This window comes from Castanea sativa, chromosome 11, assembly GCF_040712315.1.
Source record: "Castanea sativa cultivar Marrone di Chiusa Pesio chromosome 11, ASM4071231v1".
Taxonomy (NCBI): Eukaryota; Viridiplantae; Streptophyta; class Magnoliopsida; order Fagales; family Fagaceae; genus Castanea; species Castanea sativa.
The window spans coordinates 50,641,553-50,662,736 of NC_134023.1; positions in this window are offsets into that span (position 1 = coordinate 50,641,553).

The following is a 21,184-nucleotide window of genomic DNA, read 5'->3' on the forward strand; positions in this document are numbered from 1 at the left end:
GGATAACATGTTCTAACTCAAACCGAACCGGATTGAATCCAAACATGATCAAACCAATGCATTTGGAAGGTCTAGGCATGCATCTATCATTCTCTTTTCCTTTATTTTTATGAAATGCATCTATCAGTCTCTTGCATCCTGAGGGTTGGGTCTAGTAGCGGAGCTAGGATTTTAGTTTAGGGGGGAGGGGGAAGATTGAAAAAGTAAAATTAATTTTAAAAATATTAATAGATATTAATATATAAATAAATAAATAAATTCTTTAATATTTATGAAATTTGTTGTGAAAAAAATTGTGTAGTATCTTTAGAAAGGTTACTATATCAACAATAATGCTAGCATTACATACTTTGCAACAATTATCTTATATAGCAAACTGTGAGTGGTATAGAAAAAATATGAGTTTATATGATAGTAACCAAATAGCTGGTTGTAATCCATTATATAAAATAGTTGTAGTAAAATGTGTGTCAAAGAGCATGCTACTCACGTAGTCACGTTATTATTATCTTAAAATGCGTGAATACCAATCAAAAGCACATATCTGAGTCTTGTGCGAGACCCTACAAATTTATTTCAATCGGAAAAAGACGACAAAGTGGTAAGTACTTATATGTATGGTTAAAATTGTGATGAAAGAAAATAACAAGAGAATACTTTGCAAGTATCATCTAAAGGTGTTTTGGGGGGGGGGGGGGAATTGGCCCCCCTCCCTTGCCCTCGCCCTTGGTTGGGTCCAGTTTTTATGAGAACAAGGTGTACTTCCTACCTAATCACACATTTTAAAACACAAAAATGCAAGCTAATCCCAAACACAAAAATGCAAGTTAATCCCAAAAATGTAGTCTATCATTTTCAACTCTTTCCACCAGCCACTTTAGAACCTTGTTCCTGCTTCGGCAAAATGACAATGGGAATGGTAGTTAATTATGACAACTTGACAAGTGAACAAATTAATAACTAAGTCTTTGTTTGACCTTCTAGGGTCAACTGATAACAAGTCTTATAGCTTCAGGAAAAAAAAATTCTTTGTTTAACTTACTATGTAGTCTTTATATATGAGTGAGCGCAAGAGACAGAGAATGCACGTATAATAACTAAGTGTATGTTTGACATGATTAATTTTGCTAGTTTATTTTACTATTCAGCTTATTTTTACTATTATTCATGGGTCACACTTCACTTTTTGATATTACTCATAGGTCTCACTGTACTATTTTTAGCTAATTTTTACCTTTATCTACAGTACTTTCAGCAAAAAATTTTCAGTTTTAGCAAAAGCAAAATAAGCAGATCCCAAATAAGCCCTAAGTCTTTTATTTTTATTTTATTTTCCTTTTATTTGTTCTCTTATGTTGGGAAAAAATAAAAATAAAATGACAAATTTCTTTTTATTTTATTTTGTTTGTAAAAAAGAAATATGAGCAAATAACCAGTCTGAGAGTAGGTAAGCATTATAAAGTTTACAACCATGGTATGATCCTTAAAAGAGTAATACTCGGTCTAATCTTTAGGATCATAGTTGTCAGTATTATATGATAAGCCAAGAATGTATTTACCCCTTGTGATAAATTAACCAATTGATTTAGCCAAGTTAATTAATTAATTCAATTAACATGCAAAACGCGTGGTAACACAAACAAATCACCAATTATGTAAACATGTAGCGAAAAATAAAGTTGACACGGTGATTTGTTTACAAATGGGGAAAACTACCAAGGCAAAAACCCCACCGGGTGATTTTAAGGTCACCACTCCTAAGAATTGACTATTATCGCAATAAGTGATTACAAGTAAAGGAATCCGAGTACCTTATACCAACCTACAGTTGAACCTTTACCCCAATACCCAATTGGACTTGTTCTATAGAGACAATCTCTCATTTTAATGCACGGCTCCTAGTACGTGACTAACCAATTTGATTCGTGGATTCTAGTACGTGGCTTACTCACCAACTTGAGAAAGATATTGACTGCAAAGTTCTTCAGTTCATCAACATGATGAAGATCATGAAACTCCTTGGTCACAAAACCCAACAGCGTAAAAACACAGCAGCTTCTTCATGAGAAAGATGAATTAGGGAAAATTCTCTCTTCGGTCACAATTGGCATAAACAAAACTTTGCTTCACACTCACGCAACCTTTGATGACCCTTTAAATAATCCTTATATATATATATATATATATATATATATATATATATTTAAGGTTGTGAGAAAAGAAAACCTAAACATATACACGCGGATTGGAATAAAATTAGAATTGAAAATCTGATTTTCATAAATCTCGATAGATATAGCTTATCTATCGAGCAACTGTCGAGCATTGGGCTAAAGTTGCCTTTTAAACGTCGATAGATTCTATCTATCTAGCTAGCTATCGAGTTTTAAAATCCAACACTTCTTCACTTGTTTCTTAGACAGATTTGCATGGCTTTAACACTTAGACTTGAAACCTTGTTCCTTGAAGTATTAAACACATCCTAGATCTACCCAATTATAAAAAAGTGCGTTTTGTCACAAGATTATCCAATTCTAAATGACATATATTCCTAACATGATTCACATATGTCCTAACAATCTCCCCCTTTGGCAATTCGTGACAAAACCACAACAAATAAATTAATATATGAGAGAAGTCATAAATCACTCAACTCATACTCACTTGTTGAATACAATAAAATCTATCCTAACACAAACTCTTGAAAAACTTTGCGAGAAGAGAGTTCATGGCAAGGAAGACTTTGACAACCTATATTTTTGAAACACTTTAAACAAAACTTATCATGACATTTTAGTGTAAAATAGAAATAAAAAGATTGCATACAAGTAGTAATAAGCATGTGCATAAAGAAAAAAAAAACAACACATGAAGAGATAGGTGAATGAACATACATCTACATATATACATATATATATATATATATATATATAAGTAAATATAAGTACAATGTATGTCAAATGGTCACAAGACCGATGTACATGAGGTAAAAGTAAAAGAAAGAAAAGTAAATACATAATAACCTCACTACATCCCTCAAAATATGAACACTCCCCCTATCAAAAATGCCCTATGCTAACTCTCCCCCTAAATACATGACTACTCTCACCTAAAACTACTCCCCCTTTTTGTCACGCATGACAAAGGACGCATGACAAAGGGTAAGTAACTCAAACAGTCATCTCGTCATCACCAGAAGAGCTAGAATCCTCATCATTAGCAGAGTCACCATCGTCATCCTCGTCCTCAAAGGTCTCTTGAGAAGGAGAGGGAGACTCTACAAAGCCACCAAGGCGAGCTTGTCGTCGTACAATACGACCGACAAGGGTGTTCACCTGACACAACTCATCACTAAGAGTGTCAAGGCGAGCATCCATGTGTTGAAGCTGTGCCATGATCGCATCAAGAGTCACACCACCCACAGAAGAAGAAGGAGCGGATGTGGATGGAGCTGAAGAAGCCAGAGGAGCTGCCGTCTCGATTTGTGGCTGCCTCAGGCGAAGCTAGGCACCACTCCGTCTAATAGTAGCAGTGTCTATGGCGAATGATCCATGTGATAGCTGAAGGAAAGATAAGCTTATCACGGGTCTCTGTATCCCTATAGACATCTATAAGGGATATGATGAAGTGAGAAGGAAAGTCAATAGAAAGATCATCTGAAAGGGATAACAAAAATCGAGCACGAGGCTTTGTGATAGAGTTATAGTAAGACAATGGATGGAGAACGAATGTCATCACCATGTTAAGGAATCTCGGACCTTTAGTAAAGTTCGAGCAACGAGTGTTTTAACGATCACCCCAAGAAGAAGGTGTCTCACAGAATAGAGACATGAGTTCGTCTTTGGACACAGTCCTAAGACAATCACAGCTGGGGTAGTCAAGATGCACTATCCTTAATATGTGTAGCACCTCTGATATAAGATCTAGAGTGACTTCAATGCGCGTACCCCGAACGCGAGTGACAAACTGAGGTACAGAGTACTCAAATCCATGCATGTTGGAGTAAAACTCCTATGTGATCACAGAAGGGCATGTGATTGGGATGCCATACAATGACTCCCAACCCCTACTGTAGATGACAGTGGGAAGGTCAGTATCGAAAAAATTTGATAAGATGACTTGGCGTTCTGAATGAATGCCTCGTCAAGAAAAGTTCTCCGAAAAGTCCTTTTAGGCTTTATCATCACGGAACCTGACGTGTGAAGGAGTAAAATCAGAAGAAGATGCCCCAGAACGAAGAGGGTTCCAAGATGGAACAGATTTTCGTTTAGGTGCCATAGAGCAACTAATAAGAGAGAGAGAGAGAGAGAGAGAGAGAGAGAGAGAGAGAGAGAGAGAGAAAGAAACACACAGAAAAGCATCAACACATATCAATATCAAAATAGAGACAAATGAAGATACGTATGCATGAAAAATAAATGAACATGTGACATGCAACATTAAAAACATCATGGGCTCAACCCAATCCAAACCTAGTAGCACACATCATTTCAACATATTAAGCACACATCTAAAATGCATGTATCATTGTTAAAATGAAAATGTGATGCAATGCATGAGGATTTAAAACCATTTAAACAGAAATCAACCCAAAAATTTTGTGACAAACTAATCAATTTAGAAAAACCCCAAAAATTTCAAAAACCCCAGAAAGTTAGGTCAAAAAATATGAGATGCATGATAGAATGAGTGAAATGAGATCATAATAGATGAAGAAGATGATCTTTAGGCCAAAAAGCTTCTGGGTTTGAGGTTCAGAGAAAGAGAAATGAGTTTGGGAAGGTGAGGAGATAAATTCTGTCGAGAGAGATCGAGGAGAAATGAGAGAAATGTCGCGTTAACCCTTTATATAGAATTTCCAGTGTCTCGATGGATCGAGAGGTATTGAGAGCTATTGAGAATTAAATTGGACAGAAGGAGCTATTGAGAGGTGTCCATAGTAAAAGAAGCTTGATAGGTCGAAAAGCTATCAAGCATCTATCGAGCATAAAAAAAACTTTCTCGATGGATCAAGAATCTGTCGAGAAGCTATCAAGACTAATTCTCAAAAACCTCGATGGATCAAAATTGCACTAACAACTATCGAAAAAAGAAGCTTAAGAGGCTCGATAAATAGCTTAGCTGTCGAGAGGTATCGAGAAGCTGTCAAGATTGCTTAAAAACAGTTTACAAGCGGTTACAAGTAAAGGAATCCTAGTACCTTATACCAACTTACAGTTGAACCCTTACCCCAATACCCAATTGGACTTTTTTTGTAATGACAATCTCTCCTTTTAATGCATGACTCCTAGTACGTGACTAACCAATTTGATGCGCGGATCTCAGTACGCAGCTTACTCTCCAACTTGAGAAAGATATTAGTTGAAAATTTTATCAGTTCATCAACACTATGAAGATCACGAAGCTCCTTGGTCACAAAACCTAACGGCGTACAAACGTAATAGCTTCTTCAAGAGAAAGATGAACTAGGGAAAATTATGTCTCTGGTCATAATTTGCATGAACAAAACTTTACTTCACACTCGCGCATGGATTGGAATGAAATTAGAACTGAAAATATGATTTTCATAAATCTCGATAAATAGCTTATCTATCGAGCAGCTGTCAAGCATTGGACTAAAGCTGCCTTTTAAACCTCGATAGATTCTATCTGTCAAGCTAGCTATCAAGTTTTAAAATTCAGCACTTCTTTACTTGTTTCTTGGACAGATTTGTATGGCTTTAACACTTGGACTCAAAACCTTATTCCTTGAAGTATTAAACACATCTTAGATCTACCTAATTACAAGTAAAGTGCATTTTGTCAAATGATTAGCCAATTCTAAATGACATATATTCCTAACATGATTCACATATATCCTAACATTATATGATATGTATCATATCATGAACAAAATGTTTCATATTGTAAGTATTCATAAATCGCCCAATACAGAAGTGTGTATCATATTAGTAAATTGTAAGTATCATATGATACATAGATATTTGGGTTTAAAATAAGTTTTTTTTTTTTTGTTAAAAGTTGTCGTTTTATTTGATTTAAACAAGTTTTTTGAATTTCTTAACACAAAATTATTGGGATACTTAATTGAATCTAATAAAATATCATGTCCATAAGTTCTTTCTCCCTGTTCTCTTTCTCCTACCAAATTTGGACTATACACTTGATACTTTACTTTCGTATTTACAAATTCTTTTTCTATGTTATGAATAATCTATTAAATGAAAATATAATTATTTTTATTTTGTTATTATTGTCATAATTCTATGAAACTAGAATGCAAAGAAAAAATATAAAGAAAAAATTATTAGAATAACAAAATTAAGAAAAAAGAGATACTAAATGTTGATGATTATGAAGAAAATGTCAATGAAAAATAATTTTGCACAATGATGAACAAGGTGATAACATTGACTTAGATAAAATTCATTAGGCAAGATGATGAAAGGGAATTATTATTTTAGCTCATATATCATGTTTAATCATTTCTAAGTTTAATCGATTTTACTGTGTACGTTATTGTAAAGTTGTGATTTACAACTATATTTTATGTTGGCTTTATTCCATGACAAAAAGTGTTGTAATTGCATAAATTTGTTTCCTTGTATTTTCGTGGGATTTTATTGTATTGGGTTTAGTATTAAGTTGGTGAAGACTCAAGCGTAATTGAAGATTAGTGCATTTCGCAACTAGCTCGCGAGAAGTTCGTGAGAAGGGTTCTCGCGAAAAGGGCACGTGAGAAGCACATGACTAAAAGTTGAAGAGTCATGCCAAGCTGTCAATTTCGCGAGTGTCTCGCGGGTAAGGTCTTCTCGCGAGATACTCGCGAAACTCTCTGCCTGGAGGATTTTTAAGTGCGACTTTCTTACCTTTCACCCATACTATATATACCTTTATTACTCACAAAAGTATGAGAGGCCGTTCAGAGAGAAAAACCCTAGATAGGTTTTCTACAACACCCACAGCCATCTTTTAGAGAGAGAGCTACCCATCCTTAGTGAGAAATCATTGTAGCCTCTTCTCCTTCCCTCTCCCATTGTCATACTTTGAGATGAGATTTGTACCCAAACACAACCCACACATTTTCAGAGTGTAGAGAGTGTTTTGGAGATTGCGAAGCTTTGGGGATTTGCCAAAAGAAGTCGGTGAGGCTTGACAGATGCAATCGGATGTATTGTAGGATCCGGAAAGTTAGAGAAGACATGACTCCATGAAGTCCGTTGGTAGCAGAAGCTTGAAGGGCTCAAGTACATTGGGTATACTAGGCTTGGAGGGTCTTTTGTTATTCGTGTACTCCAACTTTATTCTCCAGTGGATCGATTTACCGCTTAGAGGGCGGCGGAGAGGTTTTTCGTTGAGTTCTTTGGTTTTCTCTTTGATAACATATCGCTGTGTTATCTTGTATTTGCATCTCTCTTCCCTTACTCTTGTGCTTTACTTTTATTGTTTGTTGTTCATGTTTATGCACTAGAGTAGTATCAATTGATTGCACTTCATTTACTCTTGTTTCAGCACTTAGATAACTTAGAGTAAAAGCAATCAAGCCGTAATTTTTTAATGGGTTTAAACAGCTCTTCTGTTTTTAACACAAATTCGAGTTTACAATTGGTATCAAAGCGGGTGCACTTGTTGTGGTTTCATTACCTAAATGTAATCCTTGACCCTGTGTGTGTTTTGCCATAGATAGTGTTTTGCATGCTTCTTTGGTTATTGATGATTGTAACATGTCATGTGTTTGTGAAAATGCCTCTATAAGTGTTTATCCACATGATTGTGATGCCATGTTATATGAATCTTTGGATGTTGTTGATATTGCAGACATCAAACTCTTGAAGAAAGAAGCTAAGAAGTTTCATAAGAATTTGAGCAAGTTTCATTATGAAAATGATGATTTGATTGCTAAGCTCAATGAATCCAATAAATTGGTTGAAAAGTATAAGAAGCTTGCTGAAAATTCTCTTGAAAACCTAAAAGAGTTTGAATGTATGAATATGGAGTTGGATGCTAAACTTATTTTGTCTAACAAACTTATTAATGAGCTAAAATGTAAAAATGAATCTCTTAAGATGCATGCCAAGTGTTTGATTGCTGAACCTATTGCTAAAAAGGATGAAAATATTTGTTGCAATCATGTTGTGGTACCCGATGTTATGCCTTTTGTGTGTTCTACCTCAAAAGACAAATTGGTATACATTCCTCCATACAAAAGAAATCAAAAGGTGGAGAGAAAGACTCTTAAGCCAAAGCCTCCGTTTAGGTAGCAATCTAAGGTTCTGAGTGGATCTAAGTTTGTTCCTACTTGTCACCACTGTGGTGTCTTTGGTCATCTTAGACCTTATTGCTCTAAGTTTCAAGCTCTTAAAAGAATCAAAAGAAAAGAGAAACTTGAGCTTTTTGGAAGTTGTGCTTTAAAAGCTAAACCGATTTTGGGGAAAATGGTAAGTTGTTGAAGAAAGTTTTTGATGTTCTTACCTCATCGTCTATGTGCATCTCCGGTTCTCATTCTCCCAACCCTCGTCTCACTTCTCATGACAGTCACTCTAAATAATCGTTTCATTTGGATGAGAAATGGTTCCTATGATTGAGCTTATGCTCTTTTGGTCCTTGATATAATTCTTTCAATCTTTGTAAGACCCTTCATGCATTAGATGCTTCATTGTCATGCATTTATGCATCATGCATCTCTTTATATGCATTGTTTTTGTTGTTTTGTATTTAATCTTACTTTTATGCTTTTATTTTTGTGTGTGTAAAAATCCAAAAACATATAAAAAGTAAAAAATTCAAAAAGTTTGTTCGTATATGTTTGAGCTCATATCACATAAGTTTGGCCTAGTACCTTCGTACTAATGGCGCAATGCATTTACGAGCTTAACTTATTTTGTATGCACATCTATCGTTGTAGGACAAATCTTTAAATCTATGTGTGATTGTTGTAAATCGATCTTCAAGCTTGTCATGAATGATTAGTCAATAGTCTTGTTGGTCTTGATACATGCATAAACTTGTACCTGGCTTGGATGAATAGGAGATTTTCATCAAAATAGCACCAGCTTTTAATATCATGACAAATTTTATGGACTGAGGCTAGATTTGATGCAATAGAAGGAACTCTAAGTACCCTATTGAGATGTAGAGTAGAATGAGAAGAGGGAATAAGGGCATTACCTATGTGAGTAATGGGTGTGTGAAACTCTCTCTCTCTCTCTCTCTCTCTCTCTCTCTCTCTCTCTCTCTCTCTCTCTCTCTCATACTTACAAGCACAAACTTTAATTTCAAAATATATTTTTTTCCCTGCTTTAAATTTATGGTTGTAGTATTTTGTTCCAAAAAGCAACCAATCACTATCAACAAGGGCGGTGTTAGTCTTTGGTCAGGGGGTTCAAATGAACCCCCTGACTTCAAAATAAAAAGAAAAAGAATTATATATGTTTAATATTTTTTTTTGTTAGTTTAATACATTAATTTAAAAAAATATATATTTTTGCACACCCTGATTTAAATTTTATGAACTCTTATTACAAGTATTTCTGACTCTTAAGTGTTTGTGAATTGTCAATGTCATTCTTTATTATAAATTTTTATAAATTATATGTGTATGAGTGTGTCTAATATTGATTTTGTGTATTTCTTTTTCTTTTTATAATGTCATTTATGTGAATAATGACATGTACGTGGATGTTTGTGTATACAATATAAATATAATATAACTTTATATGATTTAATAATTAGGAAATAGAGAAGATTTGTTACGTGAGTGTGTATACTTATCATGTCATAATAACTTTTTGAGATAAAATTAGAAATATTCATGAAAAAAAATTGCAAAGTTAGTGATTATTCAAGCATTTATTTGGTTAAGTAAACACGTAGTGAATTATTTTACGTTTGAATGAGTGTGGTTGTGTGCGTCAATAATTAATGTAGAGCCAATGAGTTGAGTTTAGTCATTGAGTTTAAATATTTTTATAAAAACAATGACAAATATATAATATTAACTTCATAAAAATAAAAATTTAGACAAACTTAACAAAATAAAATAGTCATAGTTACCTATATTGGCAATAAACACTCATAATGAACTATTATGTAATAATTCAAAATTTGAAAAATTGTATAAGGAAATTGTAAAAAATCCTTCTTCTTTTTTTTTTTTTTTGTCTATAACTCGATATATTCAAGTTTTCTTTTTATTAATTTGTTTTAAATTTAAATTCTTAATGACCCCTCTAAAAAAAATTCCTAGAGCCACCACTAACTATCAAATAGTTGCAGAACATTCTTAGCTTCTTGTTTCAAAAATAAAAATCAATTATACTCAGATTTTCCCGGACTTTCAATCTACACCGCGAGTTCAAACAAAGAGCGTGCATGAATGTATAAGTTGCAGAACAACCAATCACTATCAAATAGTTACAGAACATTCTTAGCTTAGTTACTTATTGCGGCAGCATCTTGATTTAAAAAGCAAAAGTCCATTATACAAAATTATCATCATATATAGTTAGGGCATACTAATTATAACACCGTGTCCATGAGTTTAAAAACAAAGAGCGTACGTGCATGCATGAATACAACTTATTTCCAAGATGATGTCCTTAGCTAATCGAGTTTATGATTGGCTTCGGCTTTATTTAGATTCACAGCGTAAATGAATTCGATGCATGATGAAGATAGGGATATATATCAAATTAGTTATTTTCCCATGCGTAACGCACGCATTACATCACTTGGGCAAGAACAATCGGACAGATATGTGAAATCCTAAAACCAATGAAGTTTTTCTTCGACCACAATTTTTGCCATATTTCTAATTTGACAAACTCACTACAAAATACAATACTATGAGAACTGCTTGTTACTTTTATATGAACTTAATGATGGAGCTAGGAATTCACTTTTTGGGGCCAAATGAAAACAATGAGAATTAAAATTTTTTCTACATATACTTTAATTATATTCACATTGTGTACAATAGTCTAAAATAATATCATAAATACAATTCAATATATAAATTAAGTATTGCCACCATTAACAATTTAAAACAATGTTTTTTTGGGTTCAATATTACATTTTTATTACCATCTTCCTTTATTTGGAACTATAAATTAATATTTTTTTTTAACTTGCCCATAAATCAAGTTTTTAAATTAAATTATAACTCAGTCAGTATAATGACGTAGAAAAAAAAATTTATTTTAAAAAAAAGAACTAATAGATTAAAGCTTGCTAGAAAGTACACAAAAATTATTTAAATCTCAATGCAAAAAAAAATTTATTCAAAAGATCATTTAATTGTTTTTATAATGATCAAGTATTTTTCTTAGCCAACAAAAAGTCATGGTACATTATATTTTATTTATATTATAGTTAAATAACTTTTTTCTTCCTAAAAAAATATTTTTCATTGAGTGTATGTGTTGTCGAGATCTGATTTTCGGCCCAAGCTGATGTGTATGTGTTGGATTTCTTTTCTCACAACCCTAGACATACATAGGGCTTATTATAAAGGCCGTTACACATGCAATAAGTGACCTAGTGCCTTATTCTCTCTAAAAGAGTGACTGCGTTTTTACACTAAAGGGTTTTGTAACCAAGGAGCTTCCTAATCTTTATTGTGCATGAAGTGAAGAACTTTACAGCCAACAACCTTCATCAAGTTGATAGAGTTAGTCACATACTAGAATCTGTGCATCATTAGTTAGTCACGTACTGTGATTCGTGCATTAAACGGAAAGAGTTCCATTACAAGATCAAGTCCAATTGGGTATTAGAGTGAAGATTCAATTGTAAATTGGTAATTTGTGATAGGCCAAGGGTAGTTGGTAAGATTCATTTTACTTGTAATCGCTTGATTATTGATTAGTGGATTCTTGGGAGTGGTGACCTTAAAATCACCTGGTGGGATTTTTGCCTTAGTACATTCTTGGGAAGGTGTTAGGCACCCAAGACCACCCTACCCTAAGGTTGGCCTCCTATCATTGTGTCTTATATTTTAACCTTATTAAAACCATGTTCAATACTTGTAATCTAACTCACACACACACTAGCATACATCTAAGTATACAATATGGTATCATTATCCCTAAACACATACATATCTACCCTTAAAAAAAAGGAGCCAAACCCGTACGCACATAAAAAAGAAAACCCTAGCATGTGAAACCTTATCACACCATTCATCTCAACACAAAGGCAGCAACTCATTCATGAAAACAAGGTATCATGGCAACAACAAAATCATATAAACATCCATATTCAATATCAAACATCATACAAACATTTCATCGCAAAAGATGCATGTTCATATCAATGCATGACTTATCTTTACATACCTTGCAACAACATAGCACCTATGGTATCATGTATGAGCATGTGAATGCATACACACACCATCTTAAACAAGAAAACCCTAATCTAAACATTTTAAGACAAACAAGCATGTGAACCAAGCAAACAGAAACTTATGACGCATAGAACATGTGAAAAGAAACCCAAAATAGAAACATATTATATGAAGCAAAGGATGAAACAGAAGAATTAGAGATTTTGGGCAACGTCCTATGTATGTAGGCCAAATCCCATGCATGCAGGATTTGATCTGCGTACGCATGCTCATGGCACATGTACTCAAGGTTGTTCAAAACCCTTACCTAGAAACAAACTAAGCAAAAAATAGAGATGAACTAAAACCCTAATTCTAACAACCCAACCTGTTCACAAACATAAAGAAAGCCTAAAAACTAACCTAAACAAACGTATATAAACATAAACTAAACAAATAAACAGATTAAAGAATAGATTATATGCAAAAATGGAAAAAGAAAAGTTTATAAGAATACCTCAAAAAAAGAAGCTTTCAAGCTTGATTTTGACCGTTCTCCTTAGTCAATCTATTTGCAAATTAATAGAAACGTGATTAGTAATCTTAAACTCAAAGGATTAAGGCCAAAAAAGGCTACAATCAAATAAAATTGACTTGAGAATGTTTTGTGAAAAACTTTCTTTTTGATTCACTATTTCAATATTAGGTTTTCCTTTAGGATTTTTTGTGTGTTTTGAAAATGTACCATGTAAAGCTTTTTACAATAGAAAAAAATGAGGTTTGGGACAGCTCCTAGACTATGTGGGATTCATTCCAAACCTCTACATTATTGCAAATAATTTGCATTTTCCATACTTTTGAAACCCTAACTGCGTATGCAGGAATGTGCATGCATACGCATGCTTTAGCCTACGTACGCAGGCCACTGCCCACATAGATGGGCCAAGGGCCACTTTGGTTATTTTGTTTTCAAAAATAGATTTTTTGCTCATTTAAAAGGTTATATTTCCATTTTAACACTCCTCAAGTCAATTTGATATCTGATTGGGCTCTAAACTAGCCTTGGACCTTAGATTTTTGAGCATCATTGGGGAATAAGGGCCTGAGGCATAAAGAGTACAAAATGCGGTGTCTATAGATGCCCCTCTTTTGAGTTGTGAGCTTTCCTAACAGAATCAAAAGAATAAGAGACAAAGCATTTTGTTTCGATGTACAGCTCGGGCCCAACCCACATACACGACACATATCACGCATACATGAGGCGGGGTGCAACTCCTAAGAGTTGCGTAGGATTCATACGTCCGAATTTCCACCTTTGTCGCTCAGGAAATGAGCAATGACAGATTCACTATCCCAAAACCAGTTTTGCAAATTGCAAGCAAAAGGCAAGTGACTCACTATCTTAAAGTCACTCAAAAAGAAAAAAAAAAGGGTGCTCTTATAAGCTAACCTAGCGAACAAGGGTGCTTTTACAAGATAACCCAAAACAAGGATCCATTTAGGGCTCTTGCCTCAAACTTCTCTAGATGGTACTCGTCTTCTATCTTCATCTTTACCTATTCTAGTGAGGCTTTTTCCTCAAGGTGACCTTGGTCTCTATCTCTATCTCTACCTTTTCTACTGGTCCAACATATTCAATTCCCAGAAGACATGTGCACAAGTAGTCTTGATGCTAAAAGATTTACTAGAGACGATAAGGAAAAACTTGTTGAGGAGTAGGATGGTATATGATCTATTGGGGAAAAATTTTCTATTTCCTTCATGGCTCATTGGGGATGGTAAGGAAAAACTCGTTGAGGAGTAGGTTGATGGACTCGTAGAGGAGTAGGATGATGGACTCACTGAGGAGTATGGTGATGGACTCACGGAGGAGTATGGTGATGGACTCTCTTAGTCCACATCTTGTGTTGCCTTTTGCTTTTCATTTTCTCTCAAACACTCATCTCTATCACTCCTTCATACTCTCCCATCGTACATACTCCACAAAACCATCTTCACCATCATTTTTCCAGCAAGATCACTAGAAAATTCTTAGGAACCTCTAAGCATCTTCACATCTTTTATTTGAGGTAAAGATTTCTAATCTTTTTGATGGGTTTTATGATTTTTCTTGAGGTTCTTTTAATCTAAGTTTTGATAATGATATTCATGTGATTTATGAGCTTTGGAAGTGATGTTCATGTGTTTATATGTATGGGCTTTGTCTTGGTGGATTTATTTGATGAGTGGGTTTATAGTTTTTACAATGGTGGTTATCTAAGTGGTTAAAATTTGGGGGTTTTGGCTTTTTAATGTGAAATAAATGGGGAATATAATTTTTATTAATTATTTGGAGCTAGTTAAATATTCAAATACTTTGTCTTGGAGGATATTATGATTATTGGTATCATGGGTCTCTTGTTGATGTGGTGTAAACCTTGCGGGAAGTACTTAGAAGTTGTTGAGGTTTTGATCTTAGAGATAATACCTTGAATGGGTTAATTTTATGAATTGAAGCCTATGCCTTATGAATTAATTTGTTGAGAGACTTTGGGAGTGAAATATATTATTGATGAGGTTAAATACTAGGTTTGCCTAATCAAAGTGCTTATTTGGCAATTTCTAATTTGTAGCCAGATGCAATTTCAAGTTTTATGCTTATTGTGATAGGTTTGTTTGATATTGTTTAGGTTCTACATAATCTCCTTTGGAGCTTGGAGAATAGTTTGTTTTTTTTTTTTTTTTTTTTTGCAAGTTGCAAGGTAAGTAGTTTTTTAATGGGATTTTTGAAAAATAACCATGTTGCAGAAACGTTGTTTTTGAGTCAAATACATTTTGAAAGATTATATATGGATATATGTTTTCTTAAAAGTGTTGTGTTGTGACCCTAGTATATACTATTATATATGAAAAGTGAATTATATTTGGTATTGCATTTGGGGAAATCCATGAATGGTTGGCATGGAAAGTGAGCATCTTTTATTCAATTGATAAGAAAATCATGAATTTTATGGTATATTGGAAAATTCAAAGATTCTTATCTTGTCTTGTTATTCGGGTAATTTATAGAAAATCTTTTTGAAAAGAATGAAGTTGAAAACCTTACAAACTTTGTGGAAGTTAGATTATTTAAGGTTTTTCTAAAACTACCTGGATATAAACTATGTTTTTGAAAGGATATGTAACATGTGAGCTTTATGTTGTTTTAACCCTATGCGATGTGTGATTTCCCGGTAATCATCTGATTTGGTTTCCTTCGTCTTTTTGACAACGGAATAAAATCTAGGTCAGTGCTCTTTCAATTTGGATGATGCGTTCTTCCCTGCTACCTATGGGGGGGAAAAGGTTTCTTAATTGTGTGTGGGTGAGGCTGCTACCCATAGGAACAAAAAAAAAAGTCATATTTGATGCGTTCTCCCTACTGCTCATTGGGGGAGAGAAAAACCTTGAGGGTATGGGTGAGACTGCTGCCCATAGGGCCAAGAGCTGCATATTAAAGAGGACAATATCGTGCCAGTTGTGAATGGGTGGATCCCGTGACCAGTCTTTGTGGTAGTGTGGTATATTTGTGATAAATTACCTTGTTTTTTATTTTATGGTTTTGGAATTATATTTCTAATGCTCATAGATTATAGTATATAGTTTCAAAGTATTTACTTTGAGAAACTCTGTATTCCATTATTTAATCATTCTTGTCATACTATTATTGAAATGATCTTCCAATATTCAGGTAGAATTTCCCAAATTAAAACATGCTTTGTAAACTATTCATCATAATAAAACTTGCATTTCTCCCACCCCCGTTAATTATGCTACTTACTGGGCTCTATCTCATTCCATCATTTTACAAATTTGTTTCAGAGTAGGCAACAATCATTTTGAGATAGCTTTTGGTGGCTAACAATAGTTAGAGTAAATACTTGGAGGTTGACCTTTTGTGATGGAGATATTTCGTTGATCTACATCCTAGAGTAGGCTTGACTTATTCTTTTGTATCTAATAGTGGACATGACATAATTTTCACTAATGAGACAAGTATATGATGTGTAATTATATTTATTCAGACCTCCATTCTTTTATAGTCACTAGTCCTTGTAATTATTGCATAGAGTTCTGATTTACTTTGGGAGTATATTTAATGGAATTATTATAATGATTCTTGATGTTGGTACTTGATATGATTTATTTGGGTTGAATTGTCAAAAATAAAAAATCTACGCGTACTTTTGAGATGTCTTTATCATGCTTTGGGGCGTGACACACTAGTTCAAAGAGTTTGGTCAATTGGTTCAAAAAGATTTCATCTTTTAATCCTCATTGGGCTCTTGGTGAGCCTACCAATGTCTTTAGGTTTTAGGGCTTCAAAACTTTACCAAAGCATGAATCAATTCAATGTCTTTTCAATAAAGCCTATAACATACTCTTGATCTTGGGCTCTCTTACTTTTGAAAAAGATTTTTGAATTTTGACCAAAAAGCTAGGGTATGTTATGACTTTATGGCCCAGTGCCTTCCTCCAAAGTTTGCAGTATACTCATGATCTTGGGCTCTCTTGATTTGAATTTTTTTTGAATGGGCCCAAAACTTAAGGTATATCATGGCTTTGTGAATCATCTTTTATCTTCTTTTTGAACTTTACCTTTAAAAAATTATTATTATTTTAAAAAAAATTTGAAAACACTACTTTTTTTTTTTGAAAATTCAACTCTTGAAAGAAAATATTTACAAAATTTTTTTTTCAAAAAATATTTTCCTTCAAAAATCTTTTTCTTTGCAAAAACATTTATTTCTTGAATTCTTTTTCTTTGCAAAAGATTGTTTTTAAAAATTCCACTTCTAAAAATGTAAAATAAAAATATTTACAATTTTTTTTAAAATTATTTTCTTGAAAAAATTTTTCTTTGAAAAACATTTATTTTCTTGAATTCTTTTCCTTCACAAAAGATTTTTTTTTTTTTGAAAATTCAATTTCTAAAAATTTTTTACAAAAGATTTAAAAAAAAAACTTTTCTTCTTTGCAAATTATTTCTTTTATTGGATTCTTTTTCTATGAAAAGTATTCTTATTTAAAAAAAATATTTACAAAATAATTTTTTTTGAAAATTTTTCTTCTTTATAAAATATTTCTTTTCTTGGATTCTTTTCTTTGTAAAATATTCTTTTTGAGAATTCAACTTCTAAAAAATATTTACAACAGATTTTTCTTTTTTGAAAACTTTTCTTCTTGAATTCTTTTTCTTTGCAAAATTTTTTTTTTGAAAATATATACAAAAGATTTTTTTTTTTTTAAAGTAGGCCTTTAACTAGAACATATTTTGGCTCACCTCTCAATCCTATGCATATCTCATCATTTTGAGCCTTTGCATACAACAGGGAGTTCCAAGATTAGGGAAGTTTATATTGGCTTTGTAGAATGTTGGATGCTAAGTCCATAGAATATTTTTTACCCTAGGCCCAAAATCCTCTTTTCCAAAAGGGCTATTCCACTTGGGCCTATGATAGAAATTAGGCTATGGTCCTATGAACGCTTCAAGTTAAGAAATACCGTTGGATTTAGGGACAAGCCTTTTATATGTGAGAACTTTTTTACTTTTATCCCAAAACATCATAGGGTATACCATAACTTTAGGGCTATCCTTTCCATTTCCAAATCTTTTATTTGTACCTTAGAATTAGGTGAACACATGATATATGGTTGAACAAAAAAGAGATATAAAGGGTATCCTTTGTGATAGGGTCTAAGATCTCTCTAGTGTGGGTAGGCTCCCTAAGACTAAAGGGATAGATAAGTAGGTCACTCAAAACTTGGTGGGCCATGATTCCAACTGATGGTCTAAGTGGACTCCATAGTGGACTGGTAGCAAACCTTTAATGTACTCAAAGCCCATTAGTGGTTATGGCACCGATTTTGAGTTGGTAGGATGAACTACGAAAGATTTAGGCCCAACTAGAGCCTTCCATCTTCGCACTCATCACCAACCGAGCTTAAGGGATAAAAGAACCAAGTGATGTGTGTGCAAACAAGTATTGAAGTCACTTTTATGAAGGTTAAAATACATGGCACATAGAAGTTAAACTATGTGGTTTTGATTGGCTTCGGTGGATCACCCATTTGCACAGTTACATTTACAGCCATCTTTTAACTCAATCTAAACAAGGTGTGTCTGTGTGTGTGTGTGTATATATATATTAGCCCAAACAAGGTGGTTTTGATTGGCTTTGCTGGACGTTCTAGCGTGAATGGAAAAGTTTTATTTCCAAAAAGCTCATAACCTCTATATTCCCAAGGCATAAACAATCTAATAATAAATAATAATTAAAGGATTATTTCTGTCCAGTTAAATGGTTGTGGAAGAATAGAAGAACCCCACCAAACTTCGCATCAAAATGTTCTTAATAACTTCCTATGGCATTGTTGCCTTCATAGAGCTCCATTTTTCTTGTAGAAAGATAAAGAAATGGAGAAACTCCAACACATTGGGATTTTTTGTGTATTGATCCTCAGGAACATGGTAAAGAATGAGATTATTATCACAAGCAGGATTTTATACACAAAATTAAATGCAGAGGAATTCAAAGGGGGAAATTATGGTACGAGAAAATCATGGAGTCATCTCCAATAGTAATATCTCAATCTTGAGTTCATCATGCCCTTTCAATTGAGATGAAACATAGTAAGATTGAGCTTAAGAGCAAGAAGCATGAACACTTCACAAGTGATGTAGGACAAATAGTACAAACTTTTGTTGAGTAGATGGATCAGAAGCCAATGTGCGGAAAATTCAGGAAGTAGAAAAATACCAACAGTTTTACAATTATAATTCTTGTGCAAACATGAGGAAATTCAAAAAGACGGCTGGCCATTACTACTTGATGGTATCTCATGTCTGTAATTAACTAACAAGCTTCCTGTTGCTCTTTTGGATTGTTTTGGAAATTAAGCTTAGAGTTATATTAGGAACTATTATAGTGTTACTGTTATTCATTTAGTTGGGAAAAAAATTAAGAAGAATGTTAGGTTCTAAGAAATTAGGAACTAATGTATTAGAACTTCAATATGTATATGTAGGTAAACCATGATCAAAACGCTTAGTCTAGATTTAGGCTGCTCAAAGTATGTGTTTATGTAAAGTTGGAATCGAGTAATTGCAAGAAATTACTATTCAATTTCTGCAAGGCTCGATTGATCAAAAATTAGACTCGATCGATCAAAGCTTGTGCAGATTGTTTTTCTCCAAAATTTTCCAACTCAGCCCAATCTCGTTTGACGTGTAAGGTTTTATGTTTTATGTCTTATATAAATAGAAAAACCCTAGTCACATTTTAGATGTTGTTGATATGCTGTATGTGTGAATCTCTTATGAGATCTATAGGTGTTTACCTTCATACACACTTAGAGTTATCAAAATCAAGATTGATGTCGAGAGCTTGGTGATCGCTTCAATTGCTGTTTCAAGAGCGTAAAGAAAAACAAGTGGTATACTTGTGGATGCTGTGAATCTGAGAAAGAAGTAGTCTGTGGTCGTAGTAGTAAGTTTTCTACTTGACGTAGCAATAGGATGTTAGTGGTCTAAATCGCTATTGTAAAACTTCAATTCTTTCATAGTGGATCCCATTTTACCTTGAGGATAGCTAGGTTAAATCATCCCCAAGTTTTTTACCGATTTGGTTTTCCTAAGTTATCATATTGTGTGTTATTTACTTTTCTGCACTCTTTACATGATATAATTTGTTTGTGTTAACCTAGATCTGAATAATTTATCTAAGTAATCACTTGACTAAATAAATATGTTAATCAAATGGTGTTTTAAGGGGTCTAAAAATGTACAAGTGGTATTAGAGCGAGTTAGCTCTAGTGTTTAAATCTTTTGATCTAAGAGTTGATTCTTGACCCATGTTGTCATGGAACACGGTCACTCTCTTGTGATCCCACCACACTTTGATGGGAACAAATATGCCTACTGGAAAGTGAGGATGAAAGCGTTCCTAAAATCCATTGATGAGAGGGTTTGGAATTCCGTTGAATATGGGTGGGAGAAGCCGACTAATCCTGTAAGCGAGTGGTAAACTTCTCAAAAAGAAGCATCCACTTTTAATAGCAAAGCCATGAATGTCATTTTCAATGCTGTTTTTATGGAGGAATTCAAGAGGATCTCAAATGTTAAGGCTGCTCATACTGCATGGAATATTCTCCAAACTATGCAGGAAGGCACAAAGGCAATTAAGATCAATAAGTTACAGCAGTTAACAACTAGATTTGAAAGCATTAGGATATCTGATGATGAAAGTTTTGATGAATTCTATGCTAAGCTTAATGACATTGTTAATTCTGCTTATAATTTGGGTGAAATTTATGATTAACCTAAAATTATTAGGAAGATTCTTAGATCTTTGACTAAGGATTTTAGACTTAAAGTAACTGCCATTACTGAAAGCAAGTATGTAGACTCCATCCTTGTTGATGAATTTGTAAGGTCTCTCCAGTCCTATGAGCTAGACCTACCCAAGATAAACAAATCCAAATCAATAGCTCTTAAGTCGGTTGATGATGTCGATGGGAATGGATTTGATGATGAACTCTCTTATACAGAGATTGCATATCTTGGCAAGAACTTTAGAAACTTTCTTAGGAACAATAACAGAAGGGCAAGAGGTAAAAGAAATGCTAAACTTAGGAATTTTTAGAGGAATGAACCCACTATAGTGAACAATACTAATAAATCTGAAGAGAAAGTAAGTCAAACCTCTAATAATTCTTTGGGTCAACAATGTTTTGGTTGTCAAGGGTATGGTTATATGAAATTAGAATGTCCTACTTACTTGAGATCAAAGGGTAAGGCTATGGCTGTAACCTTTAGTGATGATGAAGTTTCTGATCATG